Source organism: Camellia sinensis, chromosome 5, assembly GCF_055761805.1.
Source record: "Camellia sinensis isolate YWXY chromosome 5, ASM5576180v1, whole genome shotgun sequence".
Taxonomy (NCBI): domain Eukaryota; kingdom Viridiplantae; phylum Streptophyta; class Magnoliopsida; order Ericales; family Theaceae; genus Camellia; species Camellia sinensis.
Window position 1 is genome coordinate 200,834,704 of NC_138965.1, and position 10,509 is coordinate 200,845,212.

Here is a 10,509-nt window from a genome sequence, read left to right on the forward strand (position 1 = left end):
GACCTCTAAACCGGATGTTGTTGGGAGGAGATAGGGGATGGACTCCATAGATAGAGCTCATATGCTTATCTAGTAATGTGTTGACAGAGCTCATATGCTTGTCATTGGAAGTGTGATAGTGCTCTTATGCATATCTATGGAAGTGATGATATAGCTTATATGCTTATCTGTTGGTGATGATATAGCTTGTATGCTTATCTGTTGGTGTGTGATATAGCTAGTATGCTTATCTATTATGAAATGGGAAAGTGGTTAACATGAGTTACTGTCTCATGTGAGTTGTTTGGCCAGGTTCTGAGCCATGGTTGTAAAATTGAGAATTTAAAGGAATTGGAAAATGAATTGTAATATGGACTTGTATGTCATGAAACCGTAAAGTGTGATAAGGGAAAGTATCAGTGTTGACCATCTATCAACTGCTAATCTTTTAGTCATTGTTCATATTTGGTTTAGTGTACTTCTACTGGGATGTGGCTCACCCTATATGGGAATATTATTTTCAGGTACAGGTAGCATGCCACCTCTAAGGACGTAGCTTGGGAGGCTAGAGGCGGACATACTTTTGTTGTCTTACTTCTTTTGATGTATTACATGTAAATTCAAGCCAATGGCTTAATATGTAATTGAGTTAGTACTCTTTTTTTTTTTGTAACCAAGTGTTAACTTGGAAAGCTGTAAGCCCGTAGGGCATTTGCTTTTGTTGTTAACATGTAATACCTTTTAGTAATGGAACTCTGATGAATAGTAAAATGTGAAGCTTTTATATATCAATGCATGTCTATGTTGATGGATTTAAATGTTATTATTTTTTAGGGCGTTACATGGTTGCTTAACAGGCTTTAGATGGTAAAAATGTCGTTAAATTAACAAATAATTAATAAGTTACCAACATAAGAAATGACTTATCAAAAGATTCTTAGGCTATGTATGGTTTGATTTTTAGAAAAAAAAATTTAAAAATTAAAAATTAATTTGGTTAAGAAATAAAAAATAAAAAATAATTATCATTTTTATATAATTTTTATCTTTCGAGTGGTTAGAAATAATTTTTTACAAATTAAATTGAAACAGTCATACGTATGCATATAACCTGCCCAAAAGTTAAAATGATAATTATTTTTTACCCTTAAATGATAATTTTTTTTATTTTTTATTTCTTAACCAAATTAATTTTTAATTTTTAAAAAAAAATTCAAAAAATCAAACCATATATGGTCTAAGAATCTTTTGATAAGTCATTTCTTACGTTGGTAACTTATTTAATTATTTGTTAATTTTATAACATTTTTACCATCTAAAGCTTGTTTGCTAATCATTTCATTTTCAGTTTTCAATTTATATTTACAAAAATTTTAAAAACTATCATAAAAACTTGTTTGATAATTTTTTTGATTTATAAATGGTTGTCTCAATTTGTAAATTTGAGGAAAAAACGTAAATTCCAAATATAAGTTTACGTTGGTTTTTAAACAGAAATTTAAAAATTTTACTAGCAAAATTTTGTTTCAATTAATTTTTTTTCAAATAATTTTTTTTCCAATTAATTTTTTTTGGGTAAATTACATTGACACCCCCTGAGGTTCATGTTTATTGCAGTTCGCCCCCTCACCTTTTGGAAATTACATCTCCCTCCCTAAGGTTTAAAGTTTCATTATAGATGCTCCCCTTCAGCAATTTAATTTTTTTAAATACCAATTTTGCCCTCATTGGGTAAATTACATTGACACCCCTCACATTTTAGAAATTACAATCCCCTCTTTAAGGTTTAAAGTAGCATTACCAATTGCCCTCTTGGTTAGTATTAGTTGGAAAAAAAATTCATTGAAAAAAAAATTAATTGGAAAAAAATTATTTGAAAAAAAAGATTAATTGAACAAAAAATTTGTCAGTAAAGGTTTTAAATTTCTATTTAAAAACTAACGTAAGCTCATTTTTGAATTTACGTTTTTTCCTCAAATTTACAAACTAAGACAACCATTTATAAACTAAAAAAATTATCAAATAAGTTTTTATTACAGTTTTTAAAATTTTTGTAAATATAAATTGAAAACTGAAAATGAAATGGTTACCAAACAGGCTTGATGGTAAAAATGTCGTAAAATTAACAAATAATTAAATAAGTTACCAACGTAAGAAATAACTTATCAAAAGATTCTTAGGCTATTTATAGTTTGATTTATAGAATTTTTTTAAAAAAATTAAAAATTAATTTGGTTAAGAAATAAAAAATAAAAAATAATTATCATTTTAATATAATTTTTATTTTTTGAGTGGTTAGAAATAATTTTTTACAAATTTAATTGAAACAGTCATACGTTTGTATATAACCTGCCCAAAAGTTAAAATGATAATTATTTTTTACTCTTAAATGATAATTATTTTTTATTTTTTATTTCTTGTTCACACTTTTTCAGACTTTATTTCTTAATGTGAATATATATATATATATATATATATTTAATCACACTCCTAAATAGTATGGTCGTATAAAACATTTCAATTTGATTTTTATATAAAATATACTATACAATTCGCGCCTTTATTCTACCCATACCCATACCCATGAATGAGAGAGACGACCCTTCCATTCCCCATTGAATTTCACAAACACGCATGTCCCTTCTCCTTCTCCTTCTTCTTGCCTTCTGTTTCTGAAACGAAGCCCTGTTTCATCAGCTCCGAACCACCATTGAAGTTACTCAAATTTGTCTTTTGAAATCACAAACCTCTTGAAATTTCTGGTGAGTTCTCTATTTTTTATGTCCCTTTTGTGTGTATATATTTATGATCATGGTTATTATTAGTGGAATTTTATAGATATAGGTTTTTATGCCCCTTCTGTGTGATATAGGTTATTATTAGTGGAATCTGTAGGTAAGTTTTCAATACCCCCTTTCCACGTTCAAGCTGAGTTCCTATGCCTCCATTAGACTCAAAGAACTGATGCTTCGTATAAGCTAAATAGATGCAAGGCAAAATTCTAGATCTAAGTTGGAATGTAAGCTCTTCCTTTTCGGGAAATCTTTATAGTGAATCATCGTCAATTACTACACATTTCAGGGTGTACTCAGAGAAACAATAAAGCATGCTAAAACTTGTCATGTGTGAACATTTTAGAATATGGGTGCTGAGGAAAACAATTAATTACTCCCAGAAAGGACTTGCATAATAAGACAAGGAGTTGGACTAATTAATTTTCTTCTCTGTATGTGTATTTATCCTCTTGTGGTATTGGATATGGATATGTATTTGATTGGTCTTTTAACTTGTTGGGTGTATTGTATTTGTATGTATGCTAAGGATGTGTATTTGGTTGGCCTTCTATATATTTTGGAATTTGCTTTTCTGTTCTTCCGTCGGTTCTTAATTATAGAAACTTGCTACGCTTGGATCATTTGAAGGTTGCTATCCTTCCTACTCGAACCATACGAATGATGATTGTCACTATTTGCAACCAGTGGTTGAGTGCCGAAATAGCGAAACTCACTACTCTATTGGCCTCTGTTAAGTGTCATTATATATATTTATTTTATAAATTTTCCTTTTCACCAAAGTAAAATTAAAATAAAAAAGGTTTGTTGTATCAACTTATCCATGTCATTTGTATCGATGGGTGTCCTGTGTCCAAGCACATGCAGCATTGCATTTAACATTGAAGTTCTAGATTAGCTGGTTAGACTAGTGAACCGGAAATTCCCATTCAAATTGGATGTGTTTTACATGGCTAGAAAGGGTAGACAGAGTCATATTTTTCTTTCTCAATTTTTTTTATGGTTTGGAAGGTAATAAGTTATGAACGTTAATTTTTCTTTGTTTTTGTTAAAGGTGACTTGTTTGCTCTGCAACACTTTTCAAGTACTGATTCTATAACTCTATTAATTTAGAATATTTAGTAAAAAGGCTGGAGTTGATGAAGCTTCATTTAGTATTGGTTGGTACTTTGTAGTTCTTAACTCTAACTTAGATAGTTTATGCTGTTTGGTTGAGTTTTCAGAATTTGTTTCTAAATTTTTCTCAAAAACAAGTTCAGTTGAAAAAAAATAAAAAATAATCATTATTTTCATATGTTTTTCTCTTTATGGGGCATAAATAATCTTTGAAAATTTTAATTTTTTTTAACGGTGTATTTAAAAAAAAAAAAACTAGTTTCTAGTTTTTCAAAAAGATTTCAAAAAACAAGTTTTGGAAACTCAATAGAATATGTAAGGAAAAAGTTTTGCATGTCAAAGGTGAGGCATGAGCTGTTGTGCTTGGGTGCTTAATGATTTGGTCCCATGATGAGATGGATGTGCTTGGGTGCTTAATGATTTGGTCCCATGATGAGATGGATGTAAGCAAAAATTCATTTATCTTTAACTTGGATATATATGATTTGGTCCCATGATGAGATGGATGTGCTTGGGTGCTTAATGATTTGGTCCCATGATGAGATGGATGTAAGCAAAAATTCATTTATCTTTAACTTGGATATTGATATATAAAGAGAACAAAAATTATCTGACCTCCCCAAAAAAATTCATTTATGAAAGGCTTGCTTTCTTAAAAAAAGAATTATTTTGTTTGGGTGAACCACATAAATCTCTTATGTTTCTTGTTTGAGCGTTTGATCTTCTTGTCCATTTTTAGATTAATTGTGTGTGTGATTGTTTACCCAAGTCGTGGAGATTGGTATTATTTATTAATTCCATAACAGAATCTTCATATGCTCATTCATGGGATCCATGTTCAGCACCTTTTTTTTTTTTTGTTTTTCAATTTTGCTTGATCATGCTTGGTTATTTATAGTCCTTGGTTGTTGAGGTAAATGAGGGCAAAAATATAAAATAATTAAAAATATAATACCTAATAATTTTAAGATGCAAAATTGTATAGCATAGGTGTTGTTGAGTGATATCATGCCTACCCATTTTGAAAGTTACACTCTTGTGCTATTGCTCCTGCTCCTCAAATTGGTATAGCAACTATTCTTTAATTTCCTAAAAAATCGGAAACTTTTCTTTTATCTGTAAAGATGAATGGAGGGAACCACAGTCTCTGTGGATATTCTCTGCATATCCTTTTGTTTACCGATCCCTTCATCTTTGTCTTTGTTACTACTATCAGATACTAGACAAAGCCATCTGTTAACTCTTTAATCCATCTAGGGGTAATCGTTAACATTAAACTTTAGTGCTTTTTATCAACTCTTTATGTGATAATTTGATAGGTCAATGTGAATGGACCTGTGGGTCTGTATACTTTACTATTTTTATCAACTCTTTATGTAACCAAAATTGCTACATGTACAACAACCTAGCCAAAACTATAAAATGCCGTAACTACATAGCAAAAAACCTTCAGCAAGTAGCAAAGAAAGCAGCATTAGTATAGCGATCCCGGGTTTACCCTTGTTATACAGTGATCTGGACATGTGTCCGTGGATGTTGGTAGTTGTTTATTATCTAGTTTACATCCCTTTTTACTTAGTATTTGAGTTATGGGATGTGTTGGGCAGGTTTGTTATAGGTTGGTTGAGTTTAGAAACCAAAACTAGTTGCCCAGATTTTTTGACCTGTCCGCTCGAGCGGGGGTTTGGGCGCTCGAGCGGGGGTTTGGGCGCTCGAGCGGGAATTGCACACCTCCAGTATTTCGGGTTCCTGCAAAACTTCTGCAGGTGGGATTTCTGCGCTCAAGCGGGTGTGTTTACGCTCGAGCGGTGGCGCTCGAGCGGGTTTGTTGGCGCTCGAGCGCGTAGTACTTTATGGGTGTAAGTTCTGGGAGGTGGAAATCAGCGCTCGAGCGGACTGATTTTCGCGCTCGAGCAGAGGTGCTTTATTCTTGTGTCTTGGCGCTCGAGCGGGCCTTATTGCGCTCGAGCGTGTCCAGAGTTTTGTTCTTGGCGCTTGAGCGTCGTGTTCTCCGCTCGAGCGGGCCATACGTATATGAGTTATCCGCTGGGTGATTTCAAATCACTTTTTGCTTTTCTTTCTCTCTCTTACTTTTCTAAAAGCCATTTTGAGAGCTCCTCTCTCTAAAATCTTGCCTTCTCTCTAGATTTTGATCTAGCTAGGGTGAGCTCCTCACCTTCGGCCTTTGTAAAAGTTGTGTTGATCGTCGAGGGCGTAGTTTTCATCCGAGAATCTTGGTCTTTGGAGCATTTTGATTTTGGTCTTCATCTCCATTGGAGCTCAAACTTTGAGGTAGGGATATCCTACTCCTCTCTATGGATTTTGTCTTTAAATTTTAGTATTTTGAGATGTTGGGGTTGGTTTGGTAATTTTGTGAAAGTTTAGGGCTTTTGTGTAATTTTACAAAAGTTGGGGTTTCATTTATAATAAACCTAGATGCATGTTTGGCATAGAGAAATGGAATAAAAGTTGAATGATTGATGAAACTGGGACCTAAGGGTTGAAATGGTAATTATGGAAAATGACCTAATTGCAGTGTTTGATTAATTGGGATAATTAATTGTGAGAAAAGAGGAAATGAAATGGAATTGTTGAGATTGGGAATGTATGGGGTTAAAGGGTGTGGTTGAATTGTTTATCACACACCGAAATGAAATGTTGATTGAATATCCATTTGTGCATTTATTTTCTGTTTAGAAATAATTGCTTTGGGCTATCGGTGGAGGATAGTCATGATTGTTGTAGACAATGCATGATGATTAGGCAAACGGAAACTAATCAATGGAATGTGTCATGGAATTTGACGGTTGATTGAATACATTAACTGTATGTATTGAGTGATTGTATATAGAACCAATGTGTTTGTATACGTTATGTGTAGAGGAGGAGATGGGGGATGTACTCCGCGGTTTAGGGGAAGATGGGGGATGTACCTCTAAACCGGATAGTGTTGGGAGAAGATAGGGGATGAACTCCGTAGATACAACTCATATGCTTGTCTAGAGAAGTGAAGATAGAGCTCATATGCTTATCTTTGTGAAATGTGGATACAGCTTATATGCTTATCTGTGAATGTGGGATATAGTTTTTATACATATCTGTTGAAATGGTGATAGAGCTAACATGCCTATCCGTTGAAAAAGGGAAAATGAAAAGTAACTGGGACTCATTAGTCGTATGACATAAATATATGATTTATGTGAATGCATCAGAGTTAGCCATCTATCAATTGCTAATCTTTTAGTCAATGTTCATGGTTGGTTTAGTGTATTTCTACTGGGCTGTGGCTCACCCTATATGGGAATATCATTTTCAGGTACAGGTAGCATGCCACCTCCAAGGACATAGCTTGGGAGGCTAGAGGCGGACATACTTTTGTCGTTTTATTTTTAATGTATTACATGTAAATTCAAGCCAAGGGCTTAACGTGTAAATGAGATTAGCACTCTTTTGTTGTAACCAAGTGTTAACTTGGAAAGCTGTAAGCCCGTAGGGCATTTTGCTTTTGTTGTTAACATGTAATACTTTTGTAATGAAACTCTGATGAATAGAAGAATGTGGTTATTTCATATGTCAATGAATGTCTTATTTGATGGGTTTAATGTTATTATTTTGAGGGCGTTACAATGAGCAAGACATCAAATGAATATATATAAATATATATATATATATATATTTACACCTTCAAATCATTGATCCCCTCTCTCATGAATTGGTAAGTAGCTTAGACATTTTGTGTGGCTTTCTGTGACTTCTTTGGAACTATTGCATTCACATTCAAAGTGTTATTGTGCATCTCATGCAATTCTTTTAGGTTTTCTTACAAAAGTACATGATTGGGTAAAGATTTTGTTGATGGTTGGTGGGCTTAACAGAGGGTGGAGAAGTCTACATGATTGGGTTATTCTTACTGATTTTATCTTTTTCTTTTTATTTTTGGTAACTGATAAGTTTCTCTTTCTCTTTGCTCTCTTATTTACTCTACAGATTTGTTTCTCTTTGCTCTTTTATTTACTAATATATATATATGCATTTTATTTTGGTTGACATGGATATGGATTTGGATTTATAGATGTGTCTTGAATTTTGGATTTGCAGTCAAGGTATTGCTTATTTGGTAGGTTATGCCTTATTTTGAAAGTTCTTGGGAATTAGTTGTTTAAAGTCTCCCTCTAGTAACGTGCTATAATTATTCAGTTTTAAAAGCCCTCTCTCATGTCACTTACACTTAGATGTACACTTAACCCAAACCAAACCAAACCAAACCAAGCCTTAAGTCCCATCAAACAACAATTTCAACATCTATACTAAAGATCGCTCCAATAACTCAAAAGCTGGTAAGAAGTTTCAACTTTCAAGCACCAACAATGATTTTCCAGCATTGACGACCTTGCTAGTGCCGATTTTTTTGCAACATGGGCTACTGTATTTTTGTGAAGAATTCAAATTAATACAATTCTGTTTCAGTCATTTGTTGTACTATTTCTTGACAAATTTCTATATAGGTAAACTTCAACTATATATAGTATATAGTCTTTTACACTTGTGAATCACACATTTTCCAAAAACTTCTTGTTATGCTAAGGCTTTTAATCTTGCATTATTATGGGCATTTTAGAGTCATAGTTCTGTAACTAGCTTCTTGTTTGGATAGGAGGGGTTTGATAATATGTTTATCAGTTGTTTGATGAAATGGTTATGTGAGATTGTGAACATATAGTCAGAAGGAGTGGCTAGTAGACAAGTTATGTTGAGCTTGTGAGTTTGTTTGTTTATTTGTTTTTTGGACAGCATGAAAACAAAGAATCTGCCGCAAGTAGAGTGTTTTGAGTTAGGGAGACATGAATTTGGTGACAGATGATTTTTGGCTCAAAATGAAGTTCATTGTGAGGAAAGTAGAACTTATATCTATAAGTTGCTTTGAGACTTGTATTTTGTTTTCCTGTTTTGTCCTTTCACTTTACCGGGTTTCTCTAATTTGAATGAAGGTTTTTTTCTTAATTATACAAAGAGTCTTGTATATATGTTTATATATATTCTTATAACTATCGTAGCAACCTACATAGTTTAAATTTTAAAATTTCATCTATTTTTTTAAAAAAATTAAAATAAAATTTTCATTATGTAAATCTTGCTCAATCATTCATCATGAAATAGTTTATTGGGACAGGTCTCTAATTACTTTGCATAGTCAAAATGTTGTCAAAAAATATTTTCCAAAACGAAATTGCTATTATGCTATACATACGATCATAATTTTTGTACAAGAGAGCATTTTTCATTTAAAATATTCACGAGTAAATATTATGCATGACAATGCTCTGTCACATTTCTTTAACACAAGTAAATAAATTGAGATGATAAAATACCAATGTTTTATGAATTACGAATTTAATTAAAATTTGTTTATTTTATTAGTCATCTCCATCAAGTGTTGAAGGCTTCCAATTGGAGGAAACAATTTGTATTTGTTAACCCTTGTGTCGTTAGTGAAAAAACTATGGCTGGGGAGAAATCAAAATCAGTGTTGCTTGCAAGAAGATTAGAGGAGGCTATGCTAGAACAATTGGTTTTAATTCCTTATAATATTGGATAATTATCTAAAATTATTTATTTCATGTGTTCAAATGATAATAAACTTATTAAGCTTATACTTTTGACTTGTTCAATTGTAGGTACCATTGGATATTGTTAGTCATTGATCTAACATTGATGATTGTGTTTTTACTTGATCCGATTAATTCTAAAATAAACACAAGCTTTGAAATTGTAATAAACACGTAAGTTTGGCTAGTTCGTACATTTTTAAGCAATTTGAGTTACTCTAAAAATATTTTGACATTTGGAATTTCTTTTGTAAAGTGCTTTGAAAATTTATGAAACTACCCAAAGGAGGAGGAGGACCAATCCAGTTTGGAAAGTAGTTCAGGTAATCAATATCATTTTCTCTAATTTTATCATACTTATATTATGCTAATGATTGTTCAGCTTGATCATAACACTTTATATATAGTTTCTAATAATAATGAAAATACTTTTATGTAGTCCCCACAACAACCTACAAACGTGGAATGTGGGTTTTATGTAATGCGGTATATGAAAGACCTCATTAGAGATTAAAGCATCCTAAGAAAACAAAATGTGAGATAAATTCTAAACTTTTATTACTATTATATTCATGATACTTGTACGTCTTCTTCATTATCTAATTGTTTGTAAATAACCTCTTGTAGTTCAATGGAAAAAAAGACTTACACGGAAACCGAACTTGATGAAGTGCGAGTTGAATGGATTAATTTCATACTAAAGAATATGAGTTGAAATCCAATATAAGTATGATATAACTTTCGTTCTTTAAATTACTAATCAACAATTTCTTTAGTTGGTAAAGAATATATAATCACTTCAAGATTTCATTTTAGATTTGTTGATTCAATGTATATTTGGTTTTATGACTTTAAAATATCTGCTCATACATTGAAGATTTTCATTTTGGATTTATTGATTCTATGTATATGTCATATTTTCTATGGTAATCCAAACAGTTTATATTAGTAACAACCAAAGTTGTTATTCATTTTCTATTGATGCAGGGGATGAAGAGTCAGTGTGATGAGAAAAT

General features: G+C 31.9%; 1 long non-coding RNA gene across 2 annotated transcripts; it reads left to right on the forward strand.

Moving 5' to 3' along the window:
• The first annotated feature begins 9,290 nt into the window (after nt 1-9,290).
• On the forward strand, nt 9,291-10,218 carry LOC114269956 (uncharacterized). 2 transcript variants are annotated; one of them, XR_014329015.1, is made up of 4 exons: nt 9,291-9,667; nt 9,750-9,816; nt 9,933-10,028; nt 10,121-10,218. It is a non-coding gene; the product is annotated as an uncharacterized LOC114269956 (long non-coding RNA). The 2 variants fall into 2 exon arrangements; XR_014329014.1 differs by having other exon boundaries at nt 9,291-9,816.
• Nucleotides 10,219-10,509: the final 291 nt, after the last annotated feature.